We start from the raw sequence: 24077 nt of genomic DNA, 5'->3' as shown, positions 1-24077 counted from the left end.
TTGCTTTCCTCAAAGAACCACAGAATACCTGGGTTTGGCAAGAGTGTGGAGATCATCATGTCCAATATCCACCCACCCTGCTTAAAGGAGGGTCAACTAGAACAGCTTGCTGTTTGGACAAATGATTCAAGTGCTTACAGTAAAAAAGCACCTTCTTTTATTCAGACAGAACTTAATCAATATTAATTTATACCCATTGCCTCTTGCCCTGTCAGGGGCCACCACCAAGAAATGTTGTTTACCTGTGCTCCCATCAGGTATTTATACACATTGGTAAAATCTTGCTGAGCCTTCCCTCCTCCTGGCTATTCCCAGCTCTTTCAATCTCACCACATATGTCAGATGCTCCAATCCCAAATCATCTTTGCAGTCCTTCACTGGACTTCACAAGGATCCTTATGTGCTGCATATACTGGGAAGCCCAGGGGTGGATGCAGCACTTGAGACACATCTCACCAGTGCTGAGTAGAAGGGAAGTACCAATTCTCTTATCCTGCTGGCAACTCCTTTTCCTCACCAAGCCCAAGATGTGATGGGCTTTTTGTGCTGCAAAGGTACACTGCTGGCTTATGGTTTACTTGGCATCCACCAGGTGCTTGTCTGCAGATCTGTTTTCCAGCTGGTCATACCTCCTCCTGTGTTGATGCCTGGGGTTATTCCTCCCCAGATACAGAACTTTGTATTCCTTTTTGTTGAACTTCATGAGATTCTTGTTGGCTTATTGCTAGCTTTTCAAGGTTCCTCTGAATGCCAGTGCTACCAGCTGGTGTATCAGCCACTCCTCCCAGTTTGTATTATTAGCAAACTTGCTGAGGGTGCATTCAGTCCCATCATCCAGGTCATTAATGAAGTGACTAAATGGTACTGGCCCCAGGATTGATCCCTGAGGGCATCAGTGACTTTCCTCCAGCTGGAATCAGGCTGATCACAACCCTTTAAGCTGGGGGGTTCAGCCAGGTTTCAGCCCATTTCACTGTCAGTTTGTCCAGGCTGTACTTCATCAGTTTCTCAACAGGGATTTTATGGGAGATAGTGTCAAAAGCCTTGCAAAAATCAAGGTAAACAACATCTGCTGCTCTCCTGTCATTCACTGAGCCAGCCATTAGCTGCTCTGTTCTGCTCAGTGTCTCAGTCCCAGCAGGTGCTTCTGGCAGGGTTGCTCCATGAAATCAGTGTCTTCCCAGTTCAACGTCTGTAAAACAATATTGCCAGTTTTGCCTTGACTTACTTGCATGTGTGTTTCTGAAACCATGCTTTTTCAGTGGTGTATGTTAAAAAGTCTGAAAAGTACTCATTTAAATGTTGTCAAGTTTGAAAGTGTTCTAAGCTGTGTGAATTCAGCAACATAGCTATTGTCAATATTGTTTATGCAGCAACTGCTTATGTTCCTACCTTAATAAAAAGAGCTGCTGTCAGAGGTGAAAAATAAAAAAAGGTTTCACACAGTGTCATAACAGCTGTAAGATAATCTGAAGAAAGGAAACTTTTAATTGGTAGGAACTGAAGGAATTATTTGTAATAATCAGAGTAACAGAACTGAAAATTTTCAGATTTATATTATTTCAAAAACTTTATGAAAAATGTTCTCATTCTAACGGGAATGTTGTATAATCTAGTTTAGGGAACTAGAGAGGAGAAATCAACTGGAAAAGAGAAGCATATTTCAGTAATGCTTAGTTTCTTAGCAGCAGCAAAGAGGATGAAGAGGGTTTATTATTCAAGAATATAAATCTAAGTATTCTCAAGTGACAGGAATTTCCTCTAGAAATCAGAGACATTTTTAATGGGTTGGAAAATGAAAGGCTATAGAAAGAGAACAGATCTAGTGTCTTTTGTGGAAAAGCGTGAATTTATTTATGTTAAAAATACCTCCCAAAGCTTTTACTTAGTGATAGTAAACTGATGTTTTTCATAAATTAATTTACAGCCCAGCAGAGTTTTAACTAGAAAGAGTTGTAACTTATTTAGGATTCACCACCACTCTCGCTTTACTAAAGCTTGTCCAAATGCAGTATTTGATTTCTTGATTATTTGAGCATAATTGTAGTGTTCATATAAAATACTAGGTTTTGCCCAGCTTTTTTTCTCACTTTAAAATTTGTGATCTCCTCATATATACATTAGTTAAACCTAAATTAGTAAATAACTTTCTTCAGGTATTAATTTTTTTATCTCCTTTGAAACATATATTTTCAGTATGCTAAAAAAGGACATCTTAAAAGGAATAATCTCTTGCTCATTATTGATGGAAAGTATTATCATATGAATTTCTGGTGAAAACTTGTATCACCTCCATGCTTCATGCATTATTGAAAATTTGAGTCAGTTCCTGTGGTAATCATGAATACAGATGCCACATACAAACATTCTACAACCTTTGGGTTTTTTAGTGTCATGTTCAAAGGGGAGGGGATGTAATGAAAGGAAAAGAAACATTAAGCCCGTTTTTGCTCTGTTTCTTTCTGTGTCTTTAAAAGCTTTCTGACCTTTTAACTTTCTATGAGAGAAGCCATGGTAAAAGGTCTTGGGCATATATTTCAGTGCCATATTTTTGTTCCTTGCTGCTTATCCATTCACTATGATTCACTGTAAAACACAGAAGGCAGCAACCTCAAATGTTAAGACATGTTAATTCCACCTCATTTTAGGTTAATACCTCAGTTAAATTAACAGCGTAGTTGCTTAATTGATCTAGTTAAAGAGGAACATTTTTTTTGATAGGCAGTTTTAATTGTTTTTTAATTTACCTCATCTGCCTACCCATATGTCCACTCAAATGTGCAAACACAAGAAAGAGTCGATGTGTAAGTGCTGTCAAAGAGCAAGGAAGTGTGTAGAAATAAGGGGGCACAGGAGGTCAGTGACCTGATGCAGAAACTTCAACTTGTGCATTTCAGTATTTCTTTTGGCTGTTTTTTTCCAGTTCTCTTAATCAAGTAAGAATTACTATTCCTCTAAAAAGGCTTTTGCACCCATTCTCACTATTATTGCATCCATTTTTAAATACACTGTTGCTAGTAGAAAGTGGGCAGCTTTAGGTGAAATAGTTTATTACTGTTGCTTCTTGACTTCTGGAGATCATCTGGGCCAACCCCCAGCTCAAGCAGGGCCACCCAGAGCTGGTTGGTCAAGAACATATCATCCTGGTGGCTTTTTTTTTTTTTTTTTTTTTTTTTTTTTTTTTATAGTATCTCTACAAAGAGAGACTCCATAGCCTCTCTGGGCAACCTGTTCCAGTGCTTGGGCATTCCTCTCTGTAAAAAAGTGTTTCCTAACATTCAAAACATTGCTGTGTTTTAGTTTCTTTGTGCCTGAGTGATATTAGTATGTCCGAATGGTTTCAAAGCCATTCTTTCCAGACATCCATGACTGCACCTTTTCTGTTTTTCAAAGCTAGCTTGTAGGAGTGCTTCTATTTCAAGAGTTTTATTTAAAAATATTGTACTGTTGAGTGTACAAACTGGGAAAGAAAAACACATACCATATGCTCTTCTTGAATATTTGGGTTAGGTCCAGTAGTAAGAAAGCCTTCCTGAGTTTGAAAACACCTCATCACTCAGTTTGTTTCTTGGAAACTTGGGAAGTACTCTTTGTCTGGATCAGTAAGAGGAGTGATCTGAACCACTGGTGAAGTCAAATGCATACTTTTAAATTGGTACAATCAAACATCTTCTGAGCACATCAGATAAAATTAGAATCAAATGCCAAGATAAGGCATTCTCTAGCACAAATACTTTGTTCTGGTTTATTACCTGAAAGTTTCTCAGTGGTTGTTAGTACTCCCTGTAGGTGATCCTGCTTTAATTACAGAACAACTGCTGGATTTCATCTGGTGTTCTCTGACTTAGTACATTAACACCAGCTTGTGCATGTATTTGCTTTATAGAGAAGTATGGAGGAAGGTTATTATAAAGGTTACTATAAACTGTTTTTACAAATCTGGCAGAATAAAACAAATTGGGTGGAAAAATAACACAGGAACGACATGAAGCTCTTGGAGCACATCCAGAGGAGGATCACAAGGATGATCAGAAGGCTGGAGAACCTCTCTTATGAAGCCTGAGAGAGTTGGTGGTGTTCAGCCTGAATCATAGAATCATAGAATCATAGAATCATAGAATCATAGGGGTTGGAAGGGACCTCGAAAGATCATCTAGTCCAACCCCCCCTGCCAGAGCAGGGCCCCCTAGAGTACATCGCCTAGGAACGTGTCCAGGCGGGTTTTGAATGTCTCCAGTGAAGGAGACTCCACAACCCCCCTGGGCAGCCTGTTCCAGGGCTCTGTCACCCTTACAGTAAAATAATTTTTTCTGATATTCAACTTGAACCTCCTATGCTCCAATTTACACCCATTACCCCTTGTCCTATCACTGGTCACCACGGAGAAAAGCCTAACTCCATCTCCCTGACACTCACCCCTTACATATTTGAAAACATTGATGAGGTCACCTCTCAGTCTCCTTTTCTCCAAACTAAAGAGACCCAGCTCCCTCAGCCTTTCCTCATAAGGGAGATGTTCCACTCCCTTAATCATCTTAGTAGCTCTGCGCTGGACTCTTTCAAGCACTTCCCTGTCCTTCTTGAACTGAGGGGCCCAGAACTGGACACAATACTCCAGGTGCGGCCTCACCAATGCAGAATAGAGGGGGAGGAGAACCTCTCTTGACCTACTAACCACACCCTTTCTAATGCACCCCAGGATGCCATTGGCCTTCTTGGCCACAAGAAGCACATTGCTGGCTCATGGTCATCTTCTTGTCTACCAGGACCCCCAGGTCTCTTTCACCTACACTGCTCTCCAGCAGGTCAGCCCCCAACCTATACTGGGACATCTGAAGAAGAGAAGGCTCTGGGGAAACCTTACGGCAGCCTTCTAGCCTGAAGGAAGCCTACAAGAAAGCTGGGTAGGGACTTTTCACAAGGGCATATAGGACAAGGGGTAATGGTTTCAGAATGGAAGAGGGTAGATTTAGTTTTGGAAGGAATTTTTTACTGTGAGGGTAGAGAGACAGTGGCACAGGTTGCCCAAGGAAATTGTGGATGCCCCGTTCAAGGCCAGGCTGGATGGGACTTTGAGCAGCCTTTGGTCTAATGGGAGGTGTCCTTGCCCATGGCAGGAGGATTGGAACTGGATGATCTTTAAGGTCCCTTCCAACCCAAACCAGGCCATGTTTCTATGATCCAGTTCCATGAAATGCTTAAGTTGAGAAATATTCAACAAAGTTTATAAACCCTAGCTGAAGATGATTTTTTCATGTCAGTGCATATAATTTTAAGTTGTGACTTAGGTTCTTCTGAAGCTCGAAAGACAGTGAGGTTTATATAGTTTTGCTCATAAATTTCCCACAATAAAATAAAGATGCCTCAGTGGAAGCCTAGGTGAAACTTTACAGACTACATGACATGGCAAATATATATCATTCGACCTTTTAAGACTCTTCAGTCTGAGCATTTAGTAGAATAATGAAATAATTTAGGTTTTGAGGTCTTCTGGTGGTCCTGGAAGTCCAACTTCTTCAAAGCAAGGCAAATTTTAGAGTCAGATTAGATTATTCAGGGCTTTGTCCCATTCAGTTTTAAAAATCTCCAAGGGTGAAAAGTTTGCATCCTCCTTTGGCATCTTAATATCTCCTGAAGTACTCTTCTTGGATCATTTTTTATTTATGTCTGATTATACTTCTCTGTGCTGTAACTTGTGACTGCCTGTTGGCTTTTTGTGGTGCACCTTAAGAAGTCTGGCTCTGTGTTTTCTTCAGCCCCCCTTCCTCTGTGACTTTAGAGATTGGTACTGAGAACATACAGAAGTTTTTTCACCACCCTAACTCAGTACTTTATGAAATCTTAAGATACCATTGGGAAGTGTTATATTTACTTGTTTAAAGTGTAATTTTCCTAAATATTTTATGGGACATGTTAACACGAGGAATGGGAAAAGGAACAGTACTGAGAAGACTACAGAAGAGAACTAAGTCTTTTTGAAACAAAATCCCAGAATGCATCTTTTTTTCGTTGAGTCTGTCATGTGGAGGGCTTAGAAATGAGAGGAAAGAAGCCCATAGGAGGGCTTTTATAAAAAGTGGTTTGCCAATCTGTAAGCTTATGCTCACATTTTTAGGACTGTGTAGTAATAAACCAAGAAGCTGAAACAAAAGACATAATGGAGATCTCAGTAAAACTTGTGATACTGTATGATACTGTATGACTTGTGATACTGTATTTGTAAGCACAAATGATGTGCTTACAAAATCACATAGTGATTCCATTCCATTGGAATGGATTACAGATGGATGTAAAAGACAAAGGATAACAGTTCAGCATGAAGGGTGGGAAGTTGTATTTTAATTCACTGTTTTTTATTACTCTATATTAAAAGAAAAAAGAAGATGCAGATTTAAAGAACAGTTAGTAAATTTAGTGAACAGACATAACATTATTGATTTTTCTAGATGGATTTATGCATCAATAAAATGTAATGGATGTAATAAAGGCAGCAGACTTGATGCATTTTAATATCTGAAAGGCTTCAGCCTTTGTTGGAGGCTGATTTCCTTTTGCAGAATAGTATAGATAACCCTTTATTGCCTGAATGTTTTTCTAATCTTGTGCAATAGGAGTCTTGTGTGTCTAAATCATATGAATATTTAAGTGACTGATACAGTGGAACACTTTATTTTAATTTTGCACTATTTGTTTCAAGGCATTCATATTCTAAAAGCTTTAAGACAACAGCCATTTGTGCATTATTGATTGAGCTAAATGTCATCTCTGAAATAAGATGGTTTTGTGAACAGTGTTAACTATCAGTAGTGCATGAAGAAGTATCTGGAATGTATGGATTTACTTCTAAGAAGCTGGGAACGCAATGGGCTAACAAGTCTAGATCTTTACTTAAGATAGAAAGAATACAGGCAAGTAGTGGCCTGTAAGTAACTTTCATCTTTGCCTTTGCTTCCCAAAAATTGTTCTGTCAATAGTTTCCCTATATTAGAAACATAAAGTAACATCAGGAAGAGGCACAGAATGGATAGGTGGTCACCTCTTGCTGAAAAAAAAAATAATTGCTCCATGAAGTAGGTTTAATTGTTACTTGGCTACAGTCTTCAAATCCTGAACAGTATTTGGTTGTGCTGTCTCTAGGGAAAAATGCCAGTCCATTCACTAGGGTCTGAATTGCTTATGTCTTCTGAGCCTCAGTTGCTTCTGGGTAAACTGAAGATAATCTGAAGCTTACAGAGATGTTAGGAGTAACAAGGTACTCAGAAGGAGCACTATTGCTGTGCACTTAACACAATTTGCAATAAGAAAAGATATTTAGTCTCAGCAACACAGATAGTGTCTGTGGATGGAAGGTTGGATGTTTTGCCTGTCTCACTGGCAGGCTTATGGGACACTCACATTATTTTGTATTTGTGTCCTGTGACTAGAAATCCCAACCCTTTCCTTGGTCTATTCTTCTCGTAGAAAGCTCATTTTTCTATTTCCAAATTTTCATTAATTGGTTTTTTTTGCTAGCAAGGGCTTCTTTCTCTCTTTCCTTGCACAGTCTCTCTAATGTCTGTGTTATTTGCAGCAGACCATTTTCTTTCCTTCGTTTGAAGCCAGGCCCAAGACATTCTTGGGGCTTTTTGCTCATGCTGCCCCATGGTGCTGCATATGGTAATGCAAGAATCTGACTGAGGAATTATAGTAAAGAAAACAAGTCAGAGGTGTTTATTAATTGAAGACTAAGATTAAAAATTAGACACCAGACTTTTTTCTAATATGGGGGTGCCAGGTTTTTCTGATTAATCTGTTGGGTTTTTTGTTTGTTTTTACATGAAACACTCATTCTTCTTTGAATATTTTTACAAGTGTATTTGACCCATGCTGAGTTGCATATTAATTTTGGTATAGTATTTAATTGTAGATTTCAGATAAATAAAAAATGCATTAATGTGTGCAATTTATATGGTTCTGCTTTCCATTCACAGTGAGTCTAACATTCTAAACATATTCTTAATGAAGTTTATGCCTGAAAAATTGCAATTTATTAAACCTTTTTGCTGTGAACAGCACATCTCACTGTGTATGTGTGTGTGAAAAATTGAGATGTAATCTCTGAATCACAAGATTGCTGTGACTATCAGGTAGTTTCTCTCTTCTTTGTACTTACAGAAGATTGAAACCCAGTCACTAATGGATCAGATGGCCTTCCTGACTTTAATGTTCTTTTTGTGTCTCTTTTACTATCTCTCATTTCTTTCCTGTCTTTATCAGACATAAATGGTGCTTCTTTTGTAGGTCTACAAAGTGTCCTTTGGGTCGTTGGATGTCGTACACGTTTGATAATTCTCATGGATATTAGCCTGTCCTGTTCCTGAAATAAGACCATTTCTGAGCCATTTTATACTTGGATATATACTCCCAAATCTCATTGATTTCACATCATTAGATATGATCAAGAGCTTACCAAAGCTTCCACCCTCTCACCCCAAATAATCTGTATCTTTTTTACCAGAGAGACACTTGTGGGCTGGTCCATTAGGACACGAGATCTCTCCAACTTTGTAGGCAAAACTGTGACTCTGGCATTGGGGCATTCATGGTGACCAGAAAAAGATCCAGATAGCTCCTTAAAAAATGAGTTTTGTGCTCTGTTAGGATACTATTGTGAGAGAGGTACAAAGAGAAATTCTGAGAAGCCAAGAAAGGCCAAGGCAAAGATGTTAATGGAGGAGCGCTCTATATTTTTCTGGACAAAGGACCTCTTTCTTTTTTTCAGAGATATTAGGTGAAGTTAAAATATAGAAACCATGTAAAAAACCTAATTCTTTAACACTCCTTGGAGGTTGTTAAAAAAAAAAAAAAAAGACTTCCAAGCTGAAGTTGCATTGCTTAGTTTTACTCTCAAACACAAGCAGACACTGTAAGGAATCTCAGCTTTTAAGGCAGCTGTGCCCTAATAGGCCATCTCATTGCCTAAGTATTATATTACTGGGTACAAGACTAAGTGAGAATTTGGCAACAATTAGAACTTCAAAATAAAAATTAAAATACAATTAAATCCAGTTAGGGTTTTGTTTGGAAATACAGCTTTCAATAGTGTCATAATTTAAGGTAGATGAATTTTTTTTCTGAGCTTTCCAGGCTGCTGTGTTGCTATGACATACTCATATAGATGGAAATGTTGCAAAGCACTGAATGGGAGAAACCTCTCAGTGAAGTGAGAAAAGCAGTAGAAAATAAATTCTATGAAGGCCCTAAGTAAAATATAAAAAATAATAGTTCAGCTATTATAGTAATATCTTTAGTGTGACTTTTCATGCAAAAAGCTTATCTTTAATTAAAAATTAAATAGTGCTGCTAAGGTTAGACCTTTGTGATAACATATTCCAGCACCCTTATCAGGCCTGAGTATCAAGTGTTTACAAATCTTGTTTTTTTCTGACTCTACAATTTAAAAAGTATTCATTAATGGTTAACAGCCTGTACTGTAGTATAAACAGGGTTTTTTTGTAAAACAGTTATTTTCCAAACAAAATAGAAATAGATTACTCACCCAGTGCTTGGCATAACTGCCATTCAGTGTTACCTGAAGTTAGATTTTCCTGGCACATAATACATTTTCCAGAACTGCATGAGGCTTATGGTTTACAGTTTCCTGAAATGATGCCAACACTTTCAGGATTTTAACTACAGTTATTTGATATTTTCATTAGAAAGAAATCATTCCGATTTAATCTTTGTATTTCCTATCTTGCAAGAAGTTTGATTAATTTTGTTTTGTCATAGACAATTGTTTCTTTTGAGAGGGTTTGAAACTGAGAATCTAGAATTGTTTCAGATACTGAGAAAACCTGTTTTAATAAGTTCATGTTCCTCTCCACTGTATTTTTTATGCTGTGTCATCATTTGAACCTTGCTAGTTTGAAATATATGGCAAGTAGTAATTTTGGAGGATCTGCCAAGAATAAAAGATCTGGTTAAGAGAGTTTAAATAAGTGTAGATGCTTAAATTATCTCAGAAACACATTTTCAAATAGGAAATATTTCCAAATTTGAGTTTTCATGCCTATGTAGCTTAATTCACTAATTATCTGAACAAATATTCCAGTTCTCAAAAGTGACTCCAATGTAACTTCAAACTGTGTGTGGTGAGAACTGCCACGTCTTCTATATGGTTTTATTTAACTCGGCAAACTTGGTCCAGCCTAAAACTGATTTTATGGAATGAGGGCTGTAGAACACCTCCACCCTCCTCACAGACTAGGGAAAGATAAATTAAGAATTACAAGCTGTTCCCTCTGGAGTCTCTTGGGGCTGGTCTACAACTTGAAAGTTTTGTTGCCAATTTACTGTGCAATTAAGTTCTCAGGAAGTACTTCAAAGGAAAATGGGTGTTTGGCTGGCAGGAATGGATGTTTTCCAGCCAGAGAAAAGAGAAAAATGTTGCAAAGAAGATTTAAACCCTGTAGGTATTTTTAAAATAAGCTACCATTGGTACTGTCAAATCTTCCTACTAGTTTAAGTTTGTTCAGACAAGTTTCTCCAGTTATCTGCATGAAATAGTGGCTCTCAGACCACACAGACTTTGAAGGAATTTTGCCTTTGAAGGATATTGAGCTGAATAGAGTGTGTCCAGAGAAGTGGAATGAAGCTGAGGAAGGATTTGGAGCATATGTCTTACAAGGAGCAGCTGAGGGAGCTGGGGTTGTTTAGCTTAGAGAAAAGGAGTATGGGGGGAGACCTTAACATTCTGTACAACTGCCTGTAAGGAGGTTGTAAAGAGGTGGGGATCAGTCTGTTCAATAAAGCTACAAGTGACAGGTCATGAGCTCAGGTTGCACAAGGGGAGGTTTAGGTTGGATGTTAGGAAGAATTTCTTCACAGAAACAGTTATCAGAAATTGGAACAGGCTGCCTAGGGCTGTGGTGGAGTCACCATCCCTGGAGATATTTAAAAGATGTGTAGATATGCTGCTTAGGGACATGATTTAGTGGTGGACTCGGCAGTGTTAGGTTAACAGTTGGTGTTGATGATCCAGGTGGTCTTTTCCAGCCAAGGTACTTCTGTGATTCTGTAGAGAAGCTCCCTCATATCTAGAGCAGCAGACTGCAGGACACTGTGCTTCCACTCATTAATGTCTTTCAAGCAGTTGTAAAACTCATGAGATAAATCCATATCTCCAACAATGATACAGAGCAAGCATTCTTCCAAACTATTCATACACTAAAAGGACAATTTGCAGACCCCTGGGGAGTCAGACAACTTCAATTCATGCAAAGTAAATGGATTAAGTTTCTTAGAGAATATTTTAAACCTTTTATTTATTTTTTTTTTTTCAGTATGCTTCTCCATGTCTCATTGAATCAGCTAGCATGGTGTTTGTTGGTGAAAAAGTCAGCATTTTGTTCATCTGGGGAGTTTGGGATATTTATCAGAACAATCAGATGTTTGAGAAATGTGGGGAAGTAATAGTGTTTCAGATGCAGCACTTTGGATCTTAGGTTAATCAAATGTTGATGAATTCAGTAAGTTGATAAAAAACCACTGGAAAGACAAAAAATATCCCAGCGGCTTGCAAGTGGTTGTTGGATTTAATGGTGACCACAGAAGAGTTATTTTTCTATGTTAACCACTGAATCTTGTTTCATTCCTTACACAGTGCCCCCAAAGCAGTATTTCCTGTGAAGTACAGTTGTGATTCTCATCGTTTTAATATGTATGCTGCTATCGGTTTCTAACTTACTTTATAAATAAGCTTTTTAGGCTGAAGGTTTTTGTAAAAATCAATTCACTCACTAGAGAACTATGTTTTGTTTAGTCAGTTGAAAATTAACACTAGAAAAGCTGATGGGGCATTTTGTTTGACTTATTTTTTGGCACTGGTGCAGAAAAGTGGTTAGTAATTCATGACTAAATTATAAGGAAACTGGGTCCACACCTGTTCTTTTTAAAATCCAAGTAGTCCTTTCAAGGTGTTTGACTCTTCACTGTTGTCCCAAAAGTAAGTTAGGAAAAGCAGTTTGAGAGCTTGTTTCATCACACTGCTGTTGCAATAATCTTGCAAGTAAGCTATATTGCAGGAGTACTGGTAAGTAGGAAGGAAAGCTGAGAAGGCTGGTCTTGACCCATATATTCTATGGAAACAATAATATTGAAGTCTTACCACAAATGGATGTATTATAATGTGTAAAAAGTCACCACCACCATCCTCACGTTTTCCAGCATTGCTGCAACATTTAGATAATGCATTTTGAAACAGAAATGAGATCCATTTAGTAATTTAAAGTTGTACATCTGGAGGAGCTGGGAGGAATGGTGAAGTTGGAGAGGATTTAGATAATTGATTTTGGTATGAAGAGCTAAGCAGTGGTACTTAATCAGGGAAGACCAACAAAAAAGTTTCCCTAAACCTCTGCCAGTTTATTGTGCCATTTAAAACTGAATAAAGGTATTTTTCATTGATGGAACTGTTTACTTTATTTACAAGTCCAAGGAGGGTACTCAGTTTTATTCTTCTCACAAACTCACTGTAGCAGGGCACACACTTTACCAAGTGGGACTGAGCATTCTTAAGGATCAGAAAAAGCTTCCACAAAACAGCAGCTAGTGGTCCAGAACATTGGGTTCCTACTGGAGGGAAGCCCTAAGAATATACCCAGATTTTGGAAAACAGCATTACTGCTATTATCTCTTTGCTGTATATATACTCTGTGGAAGATATTTTCTTGACTGCACAGTGGTCTGGCTTCAGGTGAAGTATAAACTTCTGAGGGAGTTGTGATTATGACTTTGTGGTAGCTTAGACCTGAACTAGAAGAGGCCCATGAGAAAGGTTTCCTCCTACACCACAGCTGTGTTTCCACACTGCTGTGCAAGGTGCTGCTCCATCCTCCTTCTCTACTAAGTCATGGTGTGGTCTTACGACTGCACAAGAGGTTTTCAGCTCTAATTTTTGTTTTCATGCTGATATAGCAATACTTTGAACTCTCAGGAGAAGACTAAGATTTTTCAGTAGTTTCTGTGGGCTGTGATAGGCATTTCCTTGCTGAGGTTGGTAGTAGCTGTCAAGAGCCACAAATATCTTTTCCTTTAGCATACAGCCTATTAGAGAATGTAGGTGCCCAAACTGCTAATGTGAGATCTTCTCTGGAGCTATATGCATCTGCCCTTACAGTGTTCAGTGCTGAGAAGCCTGTGTCTGTTGTTCCTGGTTTTAGTGCAGTGTTCAAGTAGGATCTTGTGTGTACAGTATTTGGTATTGTTAGGTTGTTTGTCACTGAGCTACTGAATGTCCTCAGGTTTCAGAGCATCCAGCAGCCATATGACCTGAACAAGCAACAACGTTTGCTTCCCTGGAAAAAAAAAAAAAAGCAAATACTGCAAACTCTGAGTTACAGATTGTAAAAATAGGTGTTCCTGCAGCTGTGATTCTTCTTGCAGCTGCACCACGACATCTCTTTTTACAAAAATTCAGCTTTACTTCTACACCTGTTGTTCAGTGGCGGTCTCTGCTGTAGGCTACAGATCTTGCCTTCAGGGCTGCAGAGAACATATGAGCATATGAGAAAAAGGTTATAGAGAACACTGGCTTAGGATACAACCAGATTATAAGCACAGTATGTGGTATGTGCATTTTTACCTTGACAGGTGTCAGCATTTATCTCTGTTATTCATGCAGTTACCTTTCTTGTCTGTTTAGTACAATAGCTGCCTGTGACTTGTCTGTCTGACAGTAGTGGAGCCTCTGAGATGTGGTCTGCACTCTGTTGCACCCTGCTCTCTTCTCACAGATCTCAGCAAAGCAGTTTACTTGAATAGTGCTCTTCTCCTGAATTAAAAGGACATTAGTTCAGCATACCCTTCATTTTGTTTCCATGAAGCACTCACATTGCAGCAGGGTGTGTAGCTCCTTTGGTACTTTGATTTGAGGAACATGTTTGGATGCAGTCCTGTCTAACTGAACTCAGAAGAATTCCTATTGACTGTACTAAGTGAAGATATTTTATGTTATCATTGGCTGTCTGTGTTGAGATTGCATTCTTAGTATAGGATAACTGCTGTAGGGAAGTTCAGCTTACTTAATTTACTTTCCTACCTGATTTTGTCAAGCTCTTTTCATAGTTTACACAGGTAGAAAGATGTGCATAAAGATGTCTATGCTTTTTTCAATCAAATTCATTTGAGAAGAGAGTGGCCATGAAAGGACATGCAAAGCTTTCTGTGACACAGGGTGTGATGTTTCATTCAGCTTATACACCTGGGCCTTGTTTGCACATTGTAACTGAGCAGCAGTTATGAACCATTGCTTTATAAGATATCATACTACTTCAGCATTCATTCACAATAGGAAAAGGCTGAAGAAGCACAACATCCTATGCTAATGTAGCTACTGCTTTCTAAAATGGTGATTTCTCAATTTAGCATGTAGACTGGGTGTTCTTTAAATAGCTGAGCCAGCAAAATATCTTACTGCCTCTCGGCTGCCTTTCTCCTTGTCAATTGGTAGTGCCTTCTTGTGAGAGCCAGCTAAATCACTCATTTGATGTTTCATCTGTTTATATCTTGTTTTTTCCTTTGTTAATTGAGCCAGCTGGAAGATGACATTTGTCCATAACCTTACAGAACCTGTAGCCTGCTAGTAATATAAATTAAATTGGGCACAGACCTGCAGTGGTAGACCAGAAACCAGTGTAAGTTGAAGAGTTAGGGATGGTGGCTCTGTTTTTGTCAAGTGGATTTGTGGAACCTAGTCTAGTATGTTTATGTCTAAGAGTATTAAAAGTTTTGGCCTTAAACTTACTAGGCAGGGGCAGAAAGAATAAACATTGTTTTGAACAGAGTTGGTCTAAAATCTCACTGACTATAACATGTTCAGTAAAGTACTGGGCTGGGCAGTGTGGGTACTATCATCAGAGGGAAAAAACACTTACAGTATCATTTTGCATCCAGCTAGAATCATTATTAGAATAGTAAAATGTAGTACATGGTTGCAGACTTATAATTATACACCAGGGATTTTGTACCCTGTGTTGCAAAAGGTGAAATCTAAAATTTGTGATAGGTAAATTCTTCAATTCTGCCTTTTTGTTTGCAACCTATGTAAATCCTTTGTGAAATAAAAAATTATTACATTTGGAAAAGCATCTATAGAGCATCAACATTTTCTGGCTCTTTTAAAAGACTTCGCTGTGTAGGTTTTGCAGAATCCAAAGCAGAAACATTGCTAAATAGTCCACACTGAAGAAGATGTAATCTCATATTTATTCCACAGAAGCTTTTGGTTTTGTTTTGGGATTCCTGAACACTCACGGGTCTTCTAAAAATTAGCAGATGTGCATGCTGTGATGGCCCAGTAGTGTCATCTGTCTGGCATCAGAAGCCCTGTTTTGCAGTAGCTAAGTGTCTTTTGATATGTGATGTGGTCCGGTAATGCTGTAAAGCTCTGTGGCTTCACTAAAGAGTAAATGACTGAGTATCAGCACTCTGTAAAGCCTTTTAATACTGCTGAAAGAACAGATAATGACAGTGTACAGTGCTAGAACAAAACAGCAAAGACTGGATATACAAATGTTGATGGCCACTTAGTTTTGAAAATAATTACAGTTCATGTGGTTTTGGCTGTTACAGCTTCGGAGTACAATTCCCTTTTGTTGAATTTCTATAAAGTGTTATTCAGGAAATGCATTTCTGCAGGAAAGCTGTCAAATGTTTATCCAGAGAAAGCAAAAACATTTCTTCGAAAATTGTCATCCAGTCCCTTGTCAGTATATTCATTAATTTTTTAAATGCCACCAAACCAGCCATGAATAAAAAGGAATAAGATGTTTTTAAAGAGGATATATCCTTCTTATCTTAACAATTATACTAGAGTTTTAAAAACAAATTACTGACCTAATCTAATGGCAAAACTACAGAAGAAATTAAAAATTCTGCCTGGCAAAGTACAATAAAAAGTTGAACCTGTGGATAATTCACAAAATGCTCTTATCCCCACCTTGTTTGCAATTCCTTTAAATCAAGTCATGACAGCCTTGAAAAAAAGGACGGACAGGCTCTCTGGGAACCGTAGAAGGTTCCTTTTCTTCTGCCTGCAGCCACACTCAGTCTCAGTCAAGTGGCAAAAGGAAAGACTCTTCCTACTCTCATTACTATAGGAGTGCTTTCACCTCTATTCAAAAAGCACACTTTCTTTCATCAAAGAAGGTTAATGTGTTTTTTCATAGTGTTCTGTATTCAATAAGACCACGTGTAAAGAATATAATCATGAGCAGAGCATCTTTAAAACTACAGCTTGTTCAGTCGAAAACTTCCTGTGAAAGGTCTTGTGCCTATTGACTCCTTCTATGATGTCAATTGCAGTCAGTAGTGCTTTTGTTTTTAAAGTAGCTGAGTACCTTTAGAGTACAAAATGAAATGTTTATCTATTGCCATCATAATTTTTTTTATGCTGATAGACTTAGTTACTGCTGTTTGCTATGACAAAGCTAAAAAGAGCTAAGCCTTTTTCCATCTTTCCAATGAAAAAACCAAAAAACCAAAACCATACTTCCAATGAAAAAAAATCCAAGCAAATAAAGGATTCTTAAAAATTTGGAGAGAAAAAAAAAAGGATATTTTGCACGTGTGTGCTTGCTCACATAGCTAAGAATTAAATCCATTGAAGACAACAACCATCTGAAAGAGAGAGAGAAGCTTCAACACAGCCTAAAAGCTGTCACTGCATGACCCTGGCAGAAGTGGAGGCAGGAACTTGTTTGGTCAGGGTGCTGCCTGTAAAAGGCTAGGAAGTTGTGAGCACAAAAGCAGCATCCCATTTGTTTTTGAAAGAATGCCACATTAAACTCTTACAGATGAATGAAACATGCTTTTTGAAATCTGCTTTTTGGAATCACCTACACACTGAGATGCCTCTTGGCCAGCATTCATATTAAAAGTGACGTTTCTCTTATTTTACTAGATAGACAGTGCTTTGAGAATTTCTTTTTTTACCTTCCTAAAATTATACCAACAGCTGAAATTAAAATGGTAGCCAGAACTTTGTGCAAATCTTAACTCCCCTATGAGCTTTTATGTAACATGGCACACAGTTTAACTTATTATTTGATGAATATTAATGGAGAATCTTGGATTAATTCTCTTCTCTGTCACAATTCAAAGGATTATATTAACCTAACCAATGCTCTGTTAAGTACCTATCTTTCAACCATTTTCCCATAAATACCTTAATTATTTCAGTTTCCTTTGTAATGATTGTTTTGAATTTTAGATAACTTAATGATTTCAGCCTAGCTAAGAGGAGGCTTTGAGGTGACCTTATAGTGACTTTCCAATAACTGAAGTGGGCTACAAGAAAGCTGGGGTAGGGCTTTTTACACAGGTGTGTAGTGAGAAAACAAATGGAAATGTTTTAAAACTTCAAGAAGGGAGATTTAAGTTCGGCATTAGGAAGAAATTCGTTCCTGTGAGGGTGGTGAGACACTGGAACAGGTTGTCCAGGACAGCTGTGGATGAGTTCAAGGCCAGGTTGGATGGGGCCTTGAACAACCTGGTCTAATGTGAGGTGTCCCTGCCCATGCAGGGGGCTTGGAACTGGATTATCTTTAAGGTCCCTTCCAACCCAAACCAACTCTGTGATTCTGTGATATAATTTTCAAACTCATGTACAAACAGAAAAAAATCTGTTGTGCCAGAGATGTATGAGATGTGAGAGAGCACAGGAACTGCAGAGCTTGGGGAAGGAGGGTTAAAGGAGAGTAGGAAAACAACAGGCTCTGATTAAGTTGAGAAATACAGCTCTAATTGGTCATATGGAAGACTAAATATTGTTGCAATCTGCATCTGTATATATTTATATACACACATGTATATTGCCAATTACATACTATAAATTTAGTAACTTACATATACAACTGATTTTTCTGTCTTTAGATATAAAAACCTTTATATGCACAGTTTATACTATTTATAAAAAGCAGCCTGGTAAATATATGTGGAGGATGATACTGTGTTAGAAATGTTTTGCAGGAGACTGCATACAGGGATGTATGGCAATTGCCTACACTTTTTTTGTACTGTTTTATTCCCAATAAACCAAATAAATGTTATTTGAACAAATTAGTGTAAAGGGTTGGTGGATATAAAACTTAGGGAAATTCACTAAAGGCTTGGCATCTCTCTAACATGAAATACAGGGTTTGAAGAATACAGCACTTCTCAGAATTAAAAATTCACATGCTGACTACAGTAGGAACAATGCTGCCACTTGTTGGAAATAAATCCAAGGGTATGTTTTGAATCATAAAGATAGTAAAATGAAATGTCAGTGGCATTTTTTTAGTGGAAATGTGCAGTGAAACACCTATCTGGCTTCTATTTTATTTTGTAGAAATTAGTTAGATATTTAATTCTGTGACTCTACCAAGCAAACCAAAGAAGAAAAATGGTTGGTTTAGTCTCCATGAACCTCATTGTCAATACCTAGTTGTTTAGGATGAATGGAAGATAAGTACTGAAATGTACCTTTCAGTAAAGTACTTTGATGATCAAGCAGCTACAGTGATTGTTGGCCAAAAAAGAGGAGCTACTTTTATAACCTGGCCATTAGTGCTTTTATAGTAGCAAAGGCAACAATAAAATACTGCATGACTAACTTAGTTTTTACTCAGCAGTCAAGTTGGTTCAAGTTTAATTATATTTGTTTTCTCAATTCACTGAGTGCTTTTTTTGGTGGAGAGGCCTTGACCCAAATACATGATAAGTGGTTCATTTTGTTTAAAACAGTATTTTAACTATCCTTCTATCCTTTTTAAATCTTTGAGTCTCTCCTTCCTCTTTCTGTTTTCCTCGTGACATTCAGTATCTGCTAAACCAGTGCAGTGACCTAGGCAAACTTTCTCTGATTAAACATGTGAGAAAGCATGTGTAAAGTTCAGAGCATCACAGTCATGCCAACTGTTGGCTATACATCTGGAAATTCTGGTTTTTGATATTAAACAAAAGGTGTATCTCACTTTTCCCAGCATATGGTGATGTAAATGTATCTTGCAATGTTAAAAATAGACAAGTGTGTTAGCCCTTGTGGCAAAAAGGAATGTGGTTCAATTAAGCAGGATTTTTATTATCTTACCTGGCAACTGCCCAGCAGCAAGCATTATATGTTGAAATGCACGTAATTCGTTTCCCAGCTTAATGTTGGGAGTCCACTGTCAAGATGAAAAAACAGTGAGAAAAAGTCTTACTTCATCTCAACCTCCTCCATGGTGTCATGGAGGCTGCTTCCAGATGAGTCCTTTTTAGAGCAACCAGGGCCTGTTAAAGAAGGAATTACAAAGTTTAAAATTAGACATGAATGTGAATTCAGAGAACCCTATAATGCACTGTGAAAATCTATAACCTTTTAAAATAAGGGCTGCAAAAAAGTCAGTTGCCTTTGTGTTCAACTCTTGGTTCAAATGTAAAGAAAAACCCAAGACCAAACCACCTTACGATGTGAAGCTTAAAGGACATACAAACTCTTTCTCTTTTCTCCTATTTCATTGTTGTAAGGACAGTATTTGTGTGCCCTACTGACAAACCCTGAATATGATGCATGTTCTATGCTTTTCCTTCTGGAACAGGAAGCGTGCAAGGGTTTCCTTGGTCATTGCTGTCTGGTGACTGCTGCACAGGCAACCAGTGTGACATAATCCCTTTAATGAATTTGATCCAATCCCATCTAAAATACATCTGAAATGACAAAACAAACCCCACAAAAACTAAAAAAAAACCAAAGCAAACCACCAGAAAAAGCCTACTCTTGATATTTTTAATGTCTGTCTTGGTGTGAAAAGCATCATTTCCATGCACGTAGAGACGAAAGTTGATTTGCTATTTAAACTTTGACAGGGAGTGAAGCTATTAGTTTCAATTTAAATGTTGTCTAGACAAATTGAACCTGACTTAATTGCAGAATATATTTATGAATTTAACTTGCAGCTTAGGCTACAAAATGATGAATTACCTACCAAAGTGTTGCAGTGAAACTGCTTGAGTCAACTTCGTGCTAAGGAAGGAGGGAATCAGAGCTGGGAGAGGGCTGCCCTAATTTTGCTTCTTGGTATTGCCAGTCAATCTGAGCTATTTTAACTACCCTCAACTGAAAGTATTTTATCATTAATTTAGTGTTGTATTGTTCTGATGGCAAGAAAATCCCTATCTCAAAGCCTCTACCTTAGTATGAGGTACGCTGTCGTTATTCAAAGTCTGTTTGTTTGTTTTTTTCTCTTGATAGACTTTGTTAGCCACGATCTTTATTTGCCTTCTTCTTCATAGTTGGCTACTCTCAAGAGTATGGAGAATCTTCCACTGGTCTGGTTGTGCCCATCTGGCTTACAGATTTTAGGAAGAAAGAAAAGGCAGCATCTGCCTTCCAAGGAGGAAGGAGACTTGAGAGAGGTCAGGGTGAGGGAGGGAGAGATACAGAACATTCACAACTTGTGGTTCATAGCTTGTGGTGAACACAACACAGCTTGTTGTGTTCTTGTGGAACATCCACAGTTCTTGTGGACTGCCTTGATTTCTTGCTCTTTTATTAGAGGCACTCTTAATTTTGTAGTGTTTATACACAGTGGCAACCTTCATAAGCATCATGAAACTACATGCTGGGTAGTGTTGCCTTTTCCTTTTTCTCTTGCCATGTGCTCAGTGAAGCATTTCCCAGGAGCCCTACCTCTGGCTTCAAATTCTTCCCCTAGACCAAATGGAAAAGTTGGTAAGATGTCCCCATTTCTGTAAGTCTTGCTTTCCAGAAGTACTGCTTTGAGATATATTATTCTTCTGAGCAAATCTGAATTGGGAATTGTAGCTCTGGAACCCTAGGGAATAATGCCTGAAGGGAAGTTAAAGGTGAGACTGAAAACCAGGCTGATTTTGGAGATGTAAGAACAGGAGATCAAAAATTAGTTTCTTCCCAATGGTGCAGTAGTTTCTACATGTCCTTACAGACCCAATTAAAATAATATTTGATTAAAATGAATACAAAAAAGCCCAGTTTTAAGTGGTATCAAGTCTCTGGATAAATTGAAAATCCAGCAAAATTTAATTTTATATTAAAGATTAAAGAGTACTTTCTGGTCTTGGTTATGTTATGGTTTCTGTGGTGTATAAGCAGTAAGGCAATTTAATATAAAATTAAAAACCCTTGGACAACAGCATCTCTCTTCATTCAAATTAGCATGGCTGAGAAAATAATTTTAGCCTTTAATGTTGATTTATAGTAATTTTGCATTCTTAGCATGTTGAAATCCAGAACAGTATTATGGTAATATGGCTGCATCACCTGCAGGTGTTGTTTGAGAGTCAAGTGAGCAGTACTTTGTATTTTCTTTGAAGGATCAATATTTCAAGATGTGCAAAGGAGAGGGATCTGACTGACAAGCTGCCTCGATACAACGTTATTCTAAGTACCACAGTACTGACTGAAATTGCCTCAAAGAGTAAGATAATTTATAAAAACTATAAAGCTTAGTCAAGTGTTCGAAGTAACCAAAGCTAATTAGGAATATTATTTATTTTTACTTTTTAAATGTCTTTGCTTTTTTCAGTTTCTTGAAGTTTTTCCTTTTGAAATGCTTGTATTTTGTGCTACTTTTGCATGAAAATATTCATTCAGCATTATAACTATGCAATAACTAGAACTGGCAGAATTTAATGAAATAATTTCTAATAATTGTGCTATGAGAAATACTGTTGAGTGTACCTGTATTATTTGGTTTTTATTTTTTGTGCACTTCTATAGCAAAGAACCTGGCTTAAGAAAAAGAACATGGTATTTTGGAAATAAAACAGATGCATAATTAGGAAAGTCTTTTCATGAGAATAAGAATTCAATTGTTGGATAAAATTATGCTGCTTTGTTTCTCTGCCTCAATATTCTATACCTCAAATGCTTATTTGGATGCCCCATTGTGTGATCCAAATACTATATATGTATATATGTTAATAAGCTATTTTCATTTTTGAATGATTAAATTTGATCATTCTCTAGTGTGAATAAAATAATACATTCACTAGTTTGATAGTACCAATATGCAGTCTGGATTGCAAGTTATGTAGTAAAGTGCTTTTGCAGTACTATCAGCAGAATTTCAGAAAATTTTTTTTTGCAGTTATTTTGGGATTTTGCAGTATGCTTTCCTCTTGCAATGCTATTTTTTTCTTTATCTTGAAGAATTTTTAATTCAATAATTAATATTAATTTTGTGGGAGGATATCATATGTGGTATTCATATGAGAAAACAGAGTATCTGGAAGAATACATTGAATGAAAAAGTTTTTCCTCATCCAATTGCAACTGTGCAGCACTGCACTGAGTTTAATCATTAAAAAAAAAATTAGTATTCTTGCAATGTGGGCTGTTTGCATTTGAGATCTTGATTTAAAGGTTAAATTAGTTGTAACAAGTCAAAGAAAACAGGAGTAAACATGGCAATGTGAAAGAAATTTCTTTTATCTCCTCGGTGGTAATGTGGATGTGAGATTCAAATGAATCTGTGAACAATGTAAATTTTAACATCAAAGAGTAATGTTTACTTACATAATAGATATGAACTCCTGGGTAAGATTTTTTGTTTCATTAATGAATAGCGTACACATACAAAAAAATGCTGGGAAAGCTATTTCCCAGTTAGGGAACAAACTGGATTAACTTCGTGATGAATAAATGAGGGTTTTTTACCCTGAAGGTTTGAATTAATGATTTATTTAAAAATGCTCACTCAGGCTCTATATTGGCTTTGTCCTATTGCTGTTCACTTAAATTGCACCTAAAATTATTATTTTAGGGGTCTTAACTGGTTTTTTTGAGTCTTCTAAGTGGAAAATTGAAAATATTTTTAACATATAACATATTTTTAAATGAAAGGGTAACAGGATGGAAATGGTGGTTTGCATATCTCATTTAGAAGGTCTCAGTTTGATAATGGTGCTTTAAAACTGTACTAGTAGCAGTCAAGTGTAGCGGATTTATTGAGAGAATTAAGCTGCAGAGTTTTATTTTTGATACATTAAATAAAAAATAGTCAATTAAAAAAGCCATATTAATCCTTTACAATCATAATAGCAGAGAAATTTTGGACATTTACATTAACATGAAATGCGCTAAAATAAGCCCTTCATTTATGTTTATGAATTGCTTTTTTTTAGGTCTTTGATAATGCAGATACAAGTAAATGGTTGGGGAACAGAGATTTAACAGAATCAGGTGCAATAAAGATTAAAGACAAATCTTAAAAATTTTATTCAAGCCAAGTTCAGATAAAGGCAGTGACAGATTTGGATGAGTAACACCAGCAGAGCGAGGGATTAATTCCCAAAATATGTATTTTAGCACATTGTGTCTGTTATTTGAAGTTGTCCCATTAAAACAATGAACAACATTGTGTCTATCCACTTGTGTATTTAGCCAGATGAAATTTAGTAGTCAATGGCAGTAAAACTGGCAGAAATCACATAATTTATAAAAAGAAGGAAAGTGTAGTGGTAAATGGAATGCAGGTGGCAGTTGGGGGTAACACAACTCCACAGGGAAGTAATGGTGGGTGGAACACTGGTTCATCCAAGATGTTGTATTTGCCTCTGGCAGTTTCACCCAAGGCACTTTTGATGCTCTGAACTAAAATAATTCACTTCTAGTCCATCTGGCAATAGATTTGACTAATGTCAAAGCTGTATGAAGAGGGTACCCAGGAGGATACTCATGATTTGTACTTCAGAGTCAGAGGTCAGGGTCATGACAGTCACAGTGATCTGTGCTGTAATCTGCCTTGAATGCTTCAGATTCTGTGGGGTTTGCCTTGGATCTGTAGTGGGTCTGCAGGGCTTCTGAAGCCATTTGGCCTTGGTGCTTTTAAATATTCCCTAATAATTGCTTCTTCAGCTTTTCCTTGTTTCTTCCTGTGAAATATCTGTAGTGAGCTTGGAGCCCTTGTTTAAAGGTGAAATCTATGCTGAAACAATCCATCACTGTGAATTCACTGTTGAAGGAGGCAGAGCTGTAGCAAATGTGCATGTGCAAACTCCTGAGCCCTTTCAGGGTTTGTTTTTTTCCCTGATCA

General features: G+C 37.4%; 1 protein-coding gene across 4 annotated transcripts in view; it reads left to right on the top strand.

Annotated features, from left to right (window-relative positions):
• The window catches only part of NRCAM (neuronal cell adhesion molecule), a 151291-nt gene that overhangs the window by 49902 nt on the left and 77312 nt on the right, over positions 1-24077 (top strand). Inside the window, exon 1 of one of the 4 annotated variants that reach the window (XM_071733615.1) lies at positions 21355-21458. The exons of the other annotated variants lie outside the window; for them this stretch is intronic. The gene's annotated coding sequence lies outside the window, so the exon portion shown is untranslated. Of the gene's footprint in view, positions 1-21354; positions 21459-24077 lie in introns of those variants that run through there. 4 annotated transcript variants of the gene reach the window in all.

Source organism: Heliangelus exortis, chromosome 1 (genome assembly GCF_036169615.1).
Source record: "Heliangelus exortis chromosome 1, bHelExo1.hap1, whole genome shotgun sequence".
In the NCBI taxonomy this organism is placed as follows: Eukaryota; Metazoa; Chordata; class Aves; order Apodiformes; family Trochilidae; genus Heliangelus; species Heliangelus exortis.
Note: the sequence above shows the minus strand (reverse complement) of the source record. Positions and strands in the feature narration are given on the sequence as shown.